Consider the following 16,895-nt stretch of genomic DNA (forward strand, 5'->3'; position numbering starts at 1 on the left):
GACTTCATTCTGGTCATCAGGATTTAAGAAGAATGTTGATAAGCTGTACGTTATCTAGAGAAGGGCAACTGGGATGATGAGGGGCTCTGAGATAGATAGAGCCCTACACCTGGAGTCAGGAATCCCTAGACCACAATTCAGCCTCAGACACTGACTAGTTATATGACCTGGGAGAGATAAGGGAGTCAATTCATTTTAGTTTGCCTCAGTTTCCTCTTCTGAAAAGTAGGAATAATAATAGCACCTCCCTACCAAGGTTGTTGTGAATATCAAATAAAATGATAATTACAAAGTGCTTATTATAGGACGTGGCACATGGTAATGACTATATAAAAGTTATTATTATTATTATTATTATTATTGGAACATGATTGAGGGAACTGGTGATATCTAGCCTGGAGAAGACGAAACTCAAAGGGAAATGGTATTAGGGGAACATGATAGCTATCTCCAAGTATCTGAAGGGCTGTCATGTAAGGATTGATTCACTTTGTTCTGTTGGGCCCCAAAGAACAGAACTAGGAGCAATGGGTCAAAGCTGAAAGGAGGCACATCTGAGTTTGATGTCAGAGAACATGTTGTCTCAATGTAGGATGAATTCCCCTCACTGGAGGTTTTTAATCAGAGGCTTCATGGATGACCACTTGGCCAACTTGCTTTAGTGACAATTCCTTTCCAGTGTGAGTTGGACTATTGATTCTGAGGACATTTCCAGTTCAAAAATTCTGGAATTCTGATTATTAATTAAAATTTTTACTTTATCCTTTTGATAAAGAATAGTCAACTTTTCTCTATGAACAGGAGATTGGACCCTCTGTAAGGCTGAGGTCACATGGATATTTGATTAATCAAAGTTGTCTCTTGATGTATGGCTTTTTACTCAATTTACTCCAGTGTCATGCAAAGGTTGAAGTTGAATCTTGCATCTTGGGTACTAGACTGAGCTGCTTCTTTGGGTGAGTCTCATGTGCTCCTCAGGAAGTGATGAATTATAGTACTGGTATCTGGGCCCATCATGGCAACAAAGTCTCTGAAATCAGCAGTCAACTCTAAGAGAAAAGAAGGGAAAGATAAGGGAGTTAGTGATAGGGCAATCTGGAGCAAGTGCAAACAAGATAGAGAGAAGAGTAGGAGACCATTGATTATTCCATTTTGGTTTAGGACTAGCCCTCTTCCTTTGCCCACAGTCCAAAGCAGTGCAGAAGATGGTGCTTCTATTTTTAGAATAAATAGAATAAACTAAACGATGCCCACTCTAGAGTGCACTCAAAAATGGAAAATGCATCAAGAAATGTACTCTCTAAGGCAGATGCTACTTTGATGACTATGAACCCACATGTGGTTCCCAGATCATTCCCAACACCTAAGAAGGGAATAACCAGGGAGGGAGGAGGAACAGTAGCAAGAAAGAGCAGGTTGTTTTTTGTTTGTCCTTCATTCTTGAAGAGGACCATGACATTAGGGAGGTGGACAGGTTGAGGGAACAAAGAGAGGCAGCATAATGGAGAGATTGTGATGGTAGATTTAGTCAAGAAGATATGAGTTCAAATTATGACTCAGACACAAGTTCTGTGATCCTGGGAAAGTCACTTAATCTCCTTTGGTCCTCACTCATTTATAAAACAGTGAGAGCTGTTCTCAATGGTATCAAGGGCATCCACACTCTAAATGGTAATTTTCCCAAGACATACCTGGTTCTACCATTTACAAATTATTTGACTTACAAGTAAATCACTGCACCTTTTGGGGTCTCCATTTCCATTTTTTTTAAATGAGAGGGATTGAAATAGATGAGCTAAATTCAAATAGTTTAAAACTGGAAGGACCTATCTTATAGATCAAGAGATCATGAACATTTTAATAATTGTGTTTCACTATAATAGGTTTTGTTTGTAATCCTCTGTATTTTATTTTTAAATATTCTCCTACAAAGATGTTCCATTGCTTCTCCCAGACTGCCAAAGTGGTCCATGGCTCAAGAAAGAATCCTTGGGGTTTTTCCCCAGGGCAAATATTCTATGATTAAGTTATGGAGCTTACTACCAGTGGCTTAGAAAAGTTGCAGACTTGCACACTCCTGTCTGGCTTCTCTAGTGCATTCCATTAGTTTTTTTTTTTCTGACCCCAATCTCCAGATTTATTTGCCTTCAACAATGGGCACAACCCTTCCCTGCCTTTTCACTCATGTCAGTTGCTAGCTACATTGTAGAGCACTTTGGGAAAATGCCGAAGGGCACCACATAATATTCTTTTTGCCAGATTTTTTCACCTTACAAAAAATAATTGATGGCATCACATAGGATGTAAGTTAAGGGATAAGGGAGGGAAAGGAAGGAAAGAAAGAAAGGAAAAGAAAATTGAAGAAAAATAGAAGTAAGAAGAGGAAAGGAGAGGGAAAAGAGGAGGGAAGAAGAAAAAAGAGAGGAGAGGAGAGGAGAGGAGAGGAGAGGAGAGGAGAGGAGAGGAATGGTGAAAGAATCAGTTAAAGACTCTCAATGTTCTTTCCTTTGTGGTGTTTTGTTTTGTTTTTATACTCAAGCTCTTAGTGAGCCTATAGAGAGAGAGAAAAGAGTAAATTACTGCTTAACCCTCCAGTGGTTAAAAATTGAGCTTCGGAGGCAATGTCGAAGAGAACTCCAAGTTCACCTAGAGGTAGAAGTATCTGAGCCAACTTTAGTGTGGGCAGTGTTCCTTTGTCTGCCTATCACCTGAAAGACTGTCCTTGATGCTGCCAGGCTGGCAGAATGAGAGGCTTCGAAAGAGATGGGTGGAAGGGTCAAAGACCTAAAGTCTGCCCACCATTCTCTGCTGACTTAGAACAAAGCATAGCTGTTTGTCCTTAATCTGGTGGAGCTTGTGGGATGCAAACCAAAAGAATGCCCAGAAATTCCTAAATTGCACTTGTAGTATGGTTCTACTGAAAGCCTGGGAAGAGGAGGGGAAGGGGTAATTTTATCTACCATCTCCCCTCCCTTGTGTAAGCAGATTTTGAGTCTCAGGGAGACAGGAGAAAAAACTTGTGGCCTCCCACTGTGCCCATACAAGTTGGAGATCCCAACAGGTTGCCTCTGAAAGTTGGTCAAAATGAATACTGAGATGACCGATTAAAAAGATATCTATGCTCCCATCTTCTGAAAGGATTTTTGGAGATCATTGAGTCTGGGGGTTCTTCTGCTTTTTTGTGTTGGGGATTCCTGTGACAGTGTAGGGAAGTTTATAAAACTCCTTAACAAAATAATGTTTTTGAATACATAAGTATGAAGGATACAAATTATATTGAAATCATCAAATATTTTTATCATTTTTAATAAAACAATAAGTTCATGACTTCAGGTTAAGAACCCCTTATTCTAATCTAACTCTTTCATTTTACAAATTGGGCAACTAAGGTCTACAAAGATAAAAGGTCTAGTCTGAGGATACACAACACAGAAAGACAAGAAACTCAGTATTAATAATAAAAGCTCACATTCATATGGCACATTCAGGTTTTAAAAAATACTTTGTATGCCTTATCTCTTTTGATCCTCACAAGAGTTCCAAGAGACAGAAATTATTTTCATCATCACTTTATAGATGGGAAAACTGAAACTCAGGGAAAGTTAGTGACTCCCACATAATCATCCTTGGCTAGTATTATGAGGTAAGGTTTGAACACCATTCCAACTGACTCCGAGGCCAGGCCTGTCCACCCATCGCCTCTCATGCTCCTGGATTTCTCACTCCCAAACTTTTAAAAATTTCTTTTATTTTTCCAATTACATGTAAAAACAATTTTAACATTCTTAAAACATTCTTAACATTTGAATTTTGTATTCCAAATTCTTTCCCTTCTTTCCATCTTCCCTCATTGAGAAGTCAAAAAATTTGACATAGGTTATAGGGATGAAAAACATATTTCCCTGTAAATGATGCTGTGAAAGAAAACAGACCCAAAAAAGTCCAAGAAAATAAAAAAGTATCTTTGATCTGTATTCAGTTCTTTCTCTGATCATAAGTCCTTAAAAATTACTGACTCCCAATACAATGCTCATTGATTCCTTCAACATATATATTAATTGAACTCCCTTTAGCAAGGTTCTGCACTACATCATGGTTTCTTCTTGTCAATGAATCTCACGTTAATATTGTACTCCTAAACAGAGTAGTGTTCACAGAAAAGTGGAGATCCTGACTAATGCTACAAATTCAGTAGGACAGGTCAATCTCATGCAATAGTATGATGCCTTAAGAGACATATAAAGGACACAGGGAACACTGGGAAGACTTATCCAAAGGGATTCAAAGTGAGGGAAATGAAATCAGAACTACTCCTGGAAAATGGGCCTACCAAATAACAAGAAGAATAGTAACATAACCATAGCTACACAGAAAAAAAAACCCAGCAGTTGGCAAAGCAAATATTTTTACTGTTAAATCTATATAATGATTTTTATAAAAAAAATTAGAAATAGTGATGTGATTGAAACCAGAGAGATCTTATTTTGTCTTTGTGATCCTAGCAGTTCACTTTTCCCCTTCAAGTCTCAAGGTAATCTTTTTTGAGTTCAAGTTGCAGATTGCACTGGTAAAGCAAGTCCTCTCTGGAAGATGCTAATGCCATTGAAATCACAACTCTAGTCCAAAAAGAAATAGCAAATAGTTTTGAGTTTTTTATTTTATGTTTGACTTTTTTCATAGGTTAGTTGATTGTGTTTGTTGATGGTTATTAAGTACATCAGAAAAAAAAATTTTAAAAAGAGAAAGTATAACATTAATTAATAATTTATTTGCAAATTTTTTATTCTGAACATATGGTTTCATTTTTTTCAAGGAACTCCTGGTATGAAGCAGGAATGCTTTTGGAAATTATGGGCTAAAAAAGTTGTAGGAAACAGCACAGTGGGGTGTGGTGACTTTTCCAAGGTCATACAGCCAGTATATGTCAGAGGCAGGATTTAGAGTATAATAGACATAGAGCTAGAAGGGATCTCATAAGTCATTAGTCTAATCCCCTCATTTTGCCATTGAAAAAAAACCTAATAAGTGACTTGTCCCAGTTCAGGTAGTGTTGCAGGGAGAAGCTGAACTCAGGTCCACTGACTCCAAAATCAGTACTCTTTCTATCCGATTCACTATACCATATTGTGTCTCATTGGAGGCTACTCTTCTGTAGAAACCACAATAAACTAATGGACAAATCCACTAAGCATCTGTACTCATATCATTCACTATAGAAGGGAAGTTGGGAATAAATACTACTATCCTGTAGTGAGAAATGTTCTATTTAGGTCTGGCAAATTCTATCCTTTCCGTGCAGACCAGACAGGAGAGGTCTGGAAATCAATATTTTCTCTAGGATGTTGCTTCAGACTAGTTTTCTTTAGAAAGAAGGAAAGAACAGTCTAGGAGATTCAATGTCTATGTCTCCTTAAAGCTACTGTAATAACTTATTTTTTCAATCAATGTTAATGTAGATGATTTTTGAAAGGTAAATTTTGAAAGATTGAATGGAGACGTGGTGATTTTTCTCAGTCACTATCCACTAGGAATGAGATTTGACCTGAAGTCAATTCATTTGCATATGTTTTTGCCCTATTCCCCTTATGACCCTTATGATTGTATGGATGTGGGAGGCATCAACTGATTGGGGTTAGGGTGTTTGGGCTGTATACATGGGTCTGAACCACACCAGAACTGAGTGCTGTGACCCTGGTACTTTTCCTTTGTTTACCAGAATTAAAGTAAAATTTAATCAAGTAGAATTCAAAATGTGGAAAATGGTCAATGACATAGTGCAGAGAATTAGTAACCAGTTTTGGAGGATTCCTTTTCACTGCCCTCACAGATACCATTCTTCATGCCCAATCAATCAATAAACATTTTAAAAATTTAATTGTATTTTATTTTCAATTCTGCATTCTCTCTTCCACCCACATGGAGAGAAAGCAAGAAAAACCAAACTCAGGTTTCAAACATGTATAAGCAAGCAAATCAAATTCCCACATTGTCAATAAACATTTATTAATTGTATATTATGTGCTTGGGAACTGGGAATACAAAGACAAAAATCCCTGCTCTCAAAAGGGAATCTTTCAACCCATCTTAATTGTGTTCGGGCAGGGATCCCAAACTCTCTGGTTTCTCAGATTAAGCAAAAAAAAAAAAAAATCAAGGATATGCTAGGTCAAATTCATGCTAGCAGAATGCTGGATCATTAAACAGGTTGTAATTCATCCCTGAAAGACTCATGTTTGAACCTTTCCTACTTTGGAAGATTTGCAGCTTATTTAACATCCCTATCCCTCAGTACCTTGGTTTCCTCATTGAGAAAGATGGTAATGGTGGGAGGATCCCTGAGTTCCAAAATTCCTTTCAGCAGAGCCCCCAGATGCAGATTTGAAAATGAGGACAATGTCTTCCCCTTTCTTGGGTGTTGTAACCCCATTGCTATCCCAACTTTTATTCTTTATGTGTCTCCATCTATGCAATGCAGAATTACAGTGTGAGATTCTCAAAGTTGAGCAATCAGAGCATTCTTTCTGTTTCACTGTATTCAAGACTGAGCATGTCTTCAGAAAAAAAAGCAAAATTAGGTCTCCCCTGAGAATTTTTTTCCCATCCCCTTCTCCTCTTGATATAATTAGACAGGATGATGAACTTTTTATCCGCTCCCATGAAGGTAGAATGTAATATGAAGTCCTCTACCTTTCCTACAGCATGATTACAAATACATTTCCCTAAATCATGAACAAAATATGAATATTGTGCAAGGTCAGTCAGCCAATAATCAACAAAGATATTTTAAGCAATAGTCACAGTGATAACCCCAGGAATACAAAGAAAGGCAAAAATAACCCCTCCTTCAAGGAGACTACATTCTAATGGAGGAAACAAGACCACTACAGAATTTTCCTCCAGCTCCTTCTGGAAATCATACTCTGTCACCTGTGACTTTGGACTTTGAGTGGTGAATTTACACTTTATCATATAGTATCCAATCAATTGACATTCATCTCTGGTCTGCCTTCCTCTATACATGTGGTCTTTTTCGATTAAATGCAAACTGCTTGAGGGCAAGTACTATTTTACTGGCTTACATTTTTATCCCTAGCACTTAATACATTGCCTGATATATAAGTCTTCATTTTATAAATACTTAGTCATTTCTTCATTTATTTATCCATTCTTCCATTTCTTCATTTATTTATCCATTATGAAGACTGATTGGTTGGTTGGATGCTGTCCTTCATTCTCAAAGAAGCCCAAAATGACATCACGATGTTTAGAGTCAAGTTATGGTGTGTCCAACTGTCACTGATCAGACCGATATGAGCTTGGAATGCTCTACTATGGGCAGGCAGAATTATCATGAAATAGAGGGATTCTCTTAGCACCGCAAGTCTGAATTAGGGGCAATGGATTGAAAAGTTGCAAAAAGACAGATCTAAGCTTGATATCAGCAAAACCTTGTCAACAGTTAAATCTATCCAAAAGTGGAATGAGCTGTCCAGGAAGTAGTGGGTTAATGCTCACTGAAGGTCTTTAAGAGAAAGACTCCAGTCTCATTCGATATATAAATGTTCTTGAAGTTCCCCTCCAACTCAGAGAAACTATTGTGAGGAAAAGGATGCTTACTGCTTCTTCCTTCCCTTATTCCCCCTATCCCTATATTCTTCCTCATAATGGGCACTAGGGAGTTTTCCATGCTCTCAAATAAATTAAAACACTTTACAATTTATTATTGCAAAGGTCTGCTTAGAATTATTGTGGCCTACATCAAAACTTTCCCATTGTTAATTTGAAAACCAACAAAGGAACTTCTATATGAATGAATAAAAATCATTGTTAAGTAGATTGTTGTTTAATCATTTTTCAGTCACTTCTCTCTCTTTATGTTCCATTGGGGTTTTCTTGGCAAAAAGTTCTGAATAGATTAGCCATTTCCTTCTCCAACTCATTTGACAGATGAGAATCCTGAGTCAGACAAGGTTAAGTAACTTGTCCAGGGACACACAACCAGTAAATGTCTGAGACTGGATTTGAACTCAGATCTTCCTGGCTCTGGGTATGGCTCTATATCCACACTTAACTGCCAAAAAAACTGAGTCTTTCCTTCAAACTGGAAGCAATTTAATATGGGCCAGACATTAGACTGAGCTCTGAGGATACAAATGCAAAAAATCAATAAAGTTCCTCCCCTCAAGAAATTTACATTTTAATAGAAAACAACTCTTTGGTGCTTGAGTTGATAGGACAAGGAAGAGAGATGATCTGGAAATGGCTTAGTGAGGAAGAAAGAATTTCTCACCAGAATCCAGGAATAGGACCTTTAATTTCAGGAGGAGAGGGAGACAACAGCTCAGATAAATATGACTTCAAGAGGATTGGGAGATAGTGTGGTGGGTCCCACAACCAGGAAAAATAAAGGGAATACTTACACATCTCTAAACTCTAAAGAAATTTGGATTATCCCAGGATGCAAGAATTATTTAATAATAATTGGTAATTGCATAACCCTTTAAAAAAAGTTTCTGCATACCTCATCTCATAGGAATCTCAAACTTAGTTACCTACATTATACAGATGGGGAAAGTCATGTTCAAAGACAGCACTTGTCTAAAGATCACACAAATTATCAGTATCTCAAATAGGATTCAAAGGCAGATCTTCCTGCCTCCAAGTAGATCACATTTCCCACTACACCATATTGTCTTCTCCTTTCCACCAAATCTCTCTCTTGGAGTGATTAAAGAGAGATTGAGATTGACTCCCATTCATAATGTAATACTAAATGCAAAACAGAGTTCTCTGTCTCCAAGGACAATAGCCCTTTTGATGTTACAAGAATCTATAACTACCTATATATTAAATTTTCACATATCTTATTTTCTTTATTTAGCTTTCTGGGCAATGCAGCATTCTCACTGATTTATCATACCTCACATTTCAGACTTGAATATTCTACACAGACCGATCTCCTAAAACTGCTTGCTCAAAATTCACCAATGATCTCCAAATCATCCAAATTCTGTTGTCTTTCTCATCCTTGGAAACTTCATCATGTCTTTACAACATGGGTCAAGGTTGAACATCCTTTCCTTCTTTATCCTTCCTTAACTACAGAAATATCAAGTTCTTCCTTGTTCTGCTTCCTCTGAGATGACTCCTCATTTCCCTTCTTTCTTATTTGCTTAGGTGGATGTTCCTCAGACCTTTGTTCTCACCTTTATTTCGTTCTCTCTAGGCTCTTTTTCCTTGGTAACCTCTTTTAACCTTTCCATATAGATAACTTCCAGATCATTTCTTCAGGTCCAGATCCCCATCTCTAGCCATCTAACAGAACATAATCTCTATGTCCCATTATCAAACTCAACATGTTCAAAATTAAGCTTGTTCTCCTTCCTGCTAGACCTGCTACTTCCTCTGACTTTTCTGTTAGAACCCCGATTATTCTACTTTCTTCCCTTTGTTATTTTATCTTTTGACTTTTTTCTCTCAACCCTTAGAATCAATCATTTATCAAGGGCTATAAGTTCTTCCTCTGCAAAATCCCCCTTGTCTACCTCTTCCTATCTCTTTCTAGTATAACTTTGATATGGGATCTTATTACCACTTTTATTGATAATTGTAATTGTCTTCTAACAGCTCTTTCCACCATTCCTCTTTCCCCTCCATGCCATTCATTCTTTTTGTTTTGCTTTATTTAATTTTTAATATTTTATTTTTCCCCAATTACATGTAAAATATTTTTTTAAATTTTTGAGCTACAAATTCTCTCTCCCTCTTCCCCCCCATTGAGAAGGCAAGCACTTTGATAAATATTTCACATATGTAGTTATAGAAAACACATTTCCATGTAAATCATGCTGTGAAAGGAAACACTCAATTACTCTTTTAAAAATAACAAATATCTCCAATAGGTTTAGTTTTAAAAGAGGAACTGTGTAGATGTAGGGGCATAAGGGTAATGAAAGGAATGGATTAAGAAATAAGTATAATTACGCGTAATGTTCATGATCTGTCATCATAACAAACAGGAACATAGAGTGCTCCATACAACAATACAATAATGGCTTAAAGATCAAGCTATGCCTTTGTCAAGCCTAAAGATTTCAGTCTCAGTGTTTGGAATTTTAGTTGCAGTTTTTTTGTTATTTAGACAGATCACTGATCAAACAGAATAGTTCACATCCTACCTAGACTTGAATGGAAAAATGGTAACTTGGCCTATGTAGAAACAGATAAAATTGCTTGGTCTCATGCATCATGTAAAATTAGAGTTCCTCCCCATAATGAAATGCCAAGGTTGGCTTGTACGTCTTGTCCAACACCTTGATATTGGCTGCTTTGTTCTTCTCTAAGACCTGTGTGGCAGATCTATCCTTTCTCCTTGAACATGTCTTTGGAGTCACCCATGGTTGCAGTGTATTACAAGTATGCACTGCCAGGAGCCTTGGGTCTCAATGGGAGTGTTTATTAAAGTAGCTTTGCCCAAACACTTCCTCTGGCTTTTACTAAACAAATCCTTTCTCATTTCCCCTTCCAATTCATTCTTCATACTGCCAAGCTAAACACCTTAATATACAGATCTGGCCATATTCCTATTCTGCTCAAAAATCTTAAGTTTCATATGCCATCATCCCTGTCCCTTAGGAAGCTAAGCCCTACATTGGTCCCAATATGGCAAGGAGAGGAGAGGGAGGACAGGAACAGGGACAATAGGCACCTAAGAAAAAGCTAACCAGACTAGGTCAGAAACAGAGCAGGTCAAACTCCCATACTCATCATGGATAAGATCTATGAGCAGACACTATATTTTCAGTCTGAGGGTGATAGGAAAAATAAATAAACAAACACACACACACAAACACACAAACACACAAATAACTAAATAATAAAATAATTTTAAAAAAAAACAAGCTTTGGTGGTTCCCTATTGCCAGGAAATAAATTAAAACCTTTGCCAGGCACAGTGTGATACAACCCTATTTTGTCATCTGTTTTTCATGTAATTAAATCTACAGACACTCTATGACCCAGACAAACTATACTATTCTCTGCCACAGAAGCTACCTGAACTTTCTCACCTCCACACTTTCCCCATACTTTTTATATTCTTCCTTTACTTTTTCACCCTACTGAATGACATTCTATTCTTTAAGTCTAATTCCAGTCTTTACCTCTCCCCACCCCCAAAATTGTCAATGACTTTCCTTTAAACCTTCAGAATATTTTGTTTCTTACCTCTCTGGGACACTGATAAATTTATAGTTTTGTGGCTTATCTACCACTACCCTAACATTTCCAGAAGAGTGGGGATACTCTGTTTTCAATACATCATATTTCCTTTTGTATCTAGGATAAGGCAGTGGGCATTTAATAAATGGTTCCCAAATTATGCTGAATTGGTTGGAGAGATGGGAGGGGAGAAAAGAGGAATAAGTACAAGGAATAGTATGAGAGAGAACAAATTTCTCCCAAGAAATAAGACCACAGGGGCAGCTAGGTGGCACAGTAGAGAAAGCACCAGTCCTGGAGTTAGGAGAACCTGAGTTCAAATTAGACCTCAGACACTTGATACTTCCTAGCTGTGTGACCCTGACTCCACAAAAAGAAAGAAAGAAAGAAAGAAAGAAAGAAAGAAAGAAAGAAAGAAAGAAAGAAAGAAAGAAAGAAAGAAAGAAAGAAATGCAAAAACATGTGCATAGAATTATATAATATCAACATGTTTAAAAAACCAAAAAAGAAAGAAGACCACAGTATTTAGGGTAGTTCTTGGGAGGGAGGGAAAAGAATTCAATTTGCCTGATAATTCAAGTTTAAGGGTAATATTAATAAAAAGAGTAATAATTGCTAACATTTATGTAATTCTTATATTCCAGATACTGTGCTAAGTGCTTTGAAATTATTATCTCGTTTGATCCTCAGGAAAACCCCGAGGTATAGGTGCTATTACTATTCCCAATTTACAAGTGAGGAAACTGAGGAAAACAAGTTAAAAGACTTGCCCAGGATTAAACAGAGACCAATTTCTCATCCTATTCACCAATTCCTTTAGAAGAGTGTTGTCTAAATTGAAATGAAGCTTCCCCTGCTGGTTTGCAAACTGACTTAGAAAACCACAAACTAATATAATCTACATTATATTGTATTTTTATGTATTTTGTGGGTCATGAGTTCTACACTTCTTCTGTAGAGTATCTGGAAAAGATCTACGTTCTTGTGTAGCTAGTACGTGACTGAGGAAGGATTTGAACTCAAATCTAAATATCCATTTGTAAATCAACTAAGCTATCACTAAAACTAAATTAACTAAACTATCACCAAAAACTAAATATCATATTTATAAATTAACTTGGAGATCCATAACACTAAAACAAAACAAAACAAAAAAAAAAACTAGAAACACATAGCAATTATATATCCCAGATAAATGGAAGCAGACAAATATTGAATTAATAGTTACAGAACTACAGTCTGCCTAAAGAGATGAGGGATTAAAGATCCTTTTCGGTTTTTATGCTAGAATCAAAATCACCACAGAGACCAACTTCTCTTCCTTTTTTTTTAAGATTTTTTTTGCAAGGCAAATGGGGTTAAGTGGCTTGCCCAAGGCCACACAGTTAGGTAATTAGTAAGTGTCTGAGACCAGATTTGAACCCAGGTACTTCTGACTCCAGGGCCAGTGCTCTATCTACTGTGCCACCTAGCCACCCCCCAACTTCTCATCCTATTCACCAATTCCTTTAGAAATGAATTTTCCAACTCAAATAAAAATGGATCTTCCCCTGCTGACTTACAGATTGACTTTGAAAATCACAAACTAACATTTTCTACATTGTATTGGTTTTTATTTATTTTGTAGACCATGAATTTGACACTCTTCTGTAGAGTTTCTGGAAGAGATCTATCCTCTCTGAAGATATTGTTAGTGAAACACAGAACTTACTGCCTTAATAGCCAGTCCGTCAAATCATTGTTGGATAGTTTTGATTATTAAAAATACACTGATGTTTTTCAGTTTGCAGTCATGATTTCATTAGTGGGTAAAATTCCTCTAATACCATTCCTAACCCACTATGCCATATTATACCTATAGACATAATTATAATATATTATACTATTATGTAAAATATAATTACATAAAAACTGGACCTGGGATTTAGTTGATTTAGGAAATTCCTACATGAAGAAACTCCTACCAATTCAAGTCAGAATCCTCTCTTCAATTTATAGTCTTCAAGTTACTTAGGGTACTGAGAAATTCAGTGAAATATTCTTGTCAGTGAGAACAGTTCTCTATCCTCTACAGTATTTCCTGCTACTTCTCACAAATCTAAGTTTTGCTGTAAAATCTTAACAAAAGAGCTTCTCATCCATAGCTGCTTCCAGCCTGTCCCCCAACATTTTCTCAGAGATCTCCCATTCACAAACTCAAATTTCCCTTTAAATTGGACTGTGCACCCTTAACTTGTGACCTGACCCTATGACTAGAATGAATCTCTACTCTGGGCCATGCCCCCTTCTACCATCTCTATCTATAATCTACCTTCTTTACTACAAGGCCCATTTCAGATTCTACGTTTTTCCACTGAATCTTTTCTAATATATTCATTAGTTATGTTAGAAAAGAAAAGACAGAACAAAAGGGGAAAAAACAGGAAAAATAGTGAAAATAGTATGTTTCAATCTGCATTCATACTTTATCAGGTCTCCCTCTATATGTGGATAGCATTTTCATTATGAATCCTTAGAAATTTTCTTGGATCATTGTATTGCTAAGAAGAGCTAAGTCAGTCATAATTGATTATCACACAATGTTACTGTTACTGTGTACAGTGTTCTGGTTCTACTCACTTCACTTGGCATCAGTTCATAATGAGTCTTTTCAGGTTTTTTCTGAAATTCACCTGCTTTCATTTTTTAATAACACAACAGTATTCCATTAAATTCATATACCATAACTTATTCATCCATTCCCCCAATTGATGGATAGCCCTCTAGGCTATTTCCTACCTTTGGATCTATAGTATTTATACTAACAAATCAATAATTCACAATAAATATTTGCTGAATTGAATTGAATTATCCTCTGAAATGCAGTTGAGATAGAGCACTAAAAAATTTTATAAGAAAATTTCTCAAAATCTAATTTAAAGGATTTTCCTTTAAAGACTCACTCCCACATTCAATTTGTTGCCAAGGCCTGTTTTCACCTCTGCAACATTCTTAAACATAACCCCTTCTCTTCTCTGATATTACCTCTACCCTGGTGCAGTTCCTCATCACATCATGCCTTGATTATTATAACTGGTGAGTCTACCTGCCTCAAGATTCTCCCATTCCAACTTATCCTCCATTAAGTCACAAAAGCGATTTCCCTAAAGCTCAGGTCTACTTAGGAAACTCCAGTGGCTCCCCATTACCTCTACGATCAAATACAAAATCCCTATCTATCAAAGTCCTTCATAACCTAGCCCCTTCCCTTTTTTCCCAGTCTTTTTACACCTTACTACTGATCACATGCTTCCTTAATCCTGTGACACTGCCCTCCAGAGTGATACAAGAACAAACCCCTCTATCTCTCTTGACTCCTAGCATTTTCTCTGGTTGTCGCCCAAATCTGTAATGTTCTCTCCTAATCTTATCTCCATCTCCTGGCTTCTCCCACTTCTTCAAGTCCCAACTAAAATCCCACCTTTCTCAGGAAGCTTTTCCCACCCCTTAATTCCAGTGCCTTCCCTCTGTTAATTATTTCCCATTTATCCTGTATATAACTTACATGTACATATATATTTTCTTTTTGTTGTCCTCATTAGCTAATGAATTCTTAGGGGTCTTACCTCTTTTGGGGAGGTTTTACTTCTTTTGTCTCCTCAGGGATTGGGCGGTTAGTGTTTGACACATAGTTGAAAAAATGTTTATTGACTGACTGAAAGAGGGGAAAGCAGATCTTATTGGATAACTAAATTCCCAAATATTTAAAAAGAAATCTGCAACTTATTTGCTTTATCATTTTTAGAAAGTCCAATCTGATGCTGATCTCATTGGATCCTCTGGGCTTCCAGAGGAATTGTAATTTAGGGTTATAGAATCAACAGTAAACAGCTCAATCATTCCACTTTAAAGGTCATCGGATTAGTTTAACTTTTAATTAAAATACTGATTGGTACGAATATTTGGGAAATTCAGAATCACTGTTCTTTTAAGTGAACAGAATAACAAATGGGTCAAATGGACATTTCTAGTCCTAAGAGCTACAGGAAAGTAAAACTCTGGCATTTACAATAATTGTTACAGCGCTCCATTTGGGATGAATAGTCCACTTAATTGACTGGGAGGCCAGAGTTCTTAGAGTTCCTCAGTTTATCTGCTTGCACACTCAAAGATCAGTTATTGATCTCCTTTTATCCTTTACCAGTTGTTTTTATAACCTAAAAGATGGCAGCCTATCTTCAACTGCTCCACACTAAATCCTAAAAAACAAAGAAAAAGAAACGAAGACAATCAAGTTCTTTCTAATATAATCTAGAGCAGATCTTGCAAAACCTTTTGTAAATCTACATAGTTGGATGATTTACAACAAGGAAAGATATTTCCTTTTCCTTGTTGTGAGCAACTTGTCAACAAACCCTAGGAAGATTACCATCTAAGTTGGCACAGCCTGTGCATACATCCTATTTATTAGGATCTTACCCCGTCTTTCCTCCTTCTCAAACTCCTGCTTTCTTTCTTGTTAAGATTAAAGAGTACCCCAGAGGGACTAACATTCTACTGTAAGAACCCAAGGCTGGAACAGACTTACTGGGGAGGAGGTCAAGGTCTCAAGGGGTGTGTGTGTGTGTGTCTGTGTGTGTGTGTGTTTGTGTGTCTGTGTGTCTGTGTGTCTTAAAGTCCATGTCTCTGTGTCTCTGTATGGATATGTGTGTCTCTATGTGTCTCTGTGTGTCTCTGCATATGTGTGCATATGTATAAAGGGGATGGGAGAATCTGTAGAATGTAGACATCTCAGTCTGAACTTCCTCATTATTGTTCCTTCAGAAGTTCAGATAACAGTACTCCATTAACATAATTATTTCATATGGAAAGACATTCTTTTTTGCAGAGGGGACAAATAGTGTTTAAACTTGTGTTCTAATTAAATTTTTTTATTCAATTTATAAAATATTTAATGAAAGCCTACCATGTATGTGTAATCATGGCAGATGCTATGGAAGATACAAAAGCAATAGAGAATTTGGGAGCTTTTCAATAAAACATGAGTTCAAATTTAGCCTCAGACTCTTATCAGTTGTATGACTTAAATGACAAGCCACCTAACCTCTGCCTGCCTCAGTTTCCTCATCTGTAAAATCAGGATAATAAATGCATTTACTCCTCTGAACTGTTGTGACGGACAAATGAAATAATACTTTGTAAAGAGCTTTCAAAACTTAAAGCACAATATAAATATAATAACTATTAATATTATTCTTTTAAGGTAGTTACTATTTTCTTCATGAAACCATTTGAGGTCAATACAAGACGGAAGTTAAAAAAGAGTTCTAATTGCAATAAAACTGAATCATGAGATTTTAGAGTTGGAAAGGACTTCAGAGACCACATAGTACATACCAATTAGTAAACAATTATTTATTATCTACCAAGTGTCAGGCTTTGTGGTCCCCACTGGAACAAGTCTTACTCTCAAAGAGCTTATGTTCTATGAAGAGAAACAATTTATCCATTTATAAATATATAGGTTTATATGTATTATAAACAACCTGAACATATGTAAAATGAATGCCAAATTGATAAATATAGGACAGTTAAAAGTCCTATCAGACTTTAGGGGTGCGGGGGGAGTGGGAATGGCTTCATGGAGAAGATGAGTAATACTGGAGTTGAATCTGAAAGGAAGTGAGGGATTCAAA

The 16,895-nt window shown here is 36.7% G+C and overlaps 1 long non-coding RNA gene across 1 annotated transcript; it reads right to left on the reverse strand.

Moving 5' to 3' along the window:
- Positions 1–737: 737 nt before the first annotated feature.
- Positions 738–1,414, reverse strand: LOC141490071 (uncharacterized). Its single transcript, XR_012469057.1, has 2 exons — positions 1,337–1,414; positions 738–1,049 (listed from the first exon to the last, which is right to left on the reverse strand). It is a non-coding gene; the product is annotated as an uncharacterized LOC141490071 (long non-coding RNA).
- Between the last annotated feature and the right edge of the window lie 15,481 nt (positions 1,415–16,895).

The sequence above is a fragment of the Macrotis lagotis genome, chromosome 5 (genome assembly GCF_037893015.1).
Source record: "Macrotis lagotis isolate mMagLag1 chromosome 5, bilby.v1.9.chrom.fasta, whole genome shotgun sequence".
NCBI classification, from domain to species: Eukaryota; Metazoa; Chordata; class Mammalia; order Peramelemorphia; family Peramelidae; genus Macrotis; species Macrotis lagotis.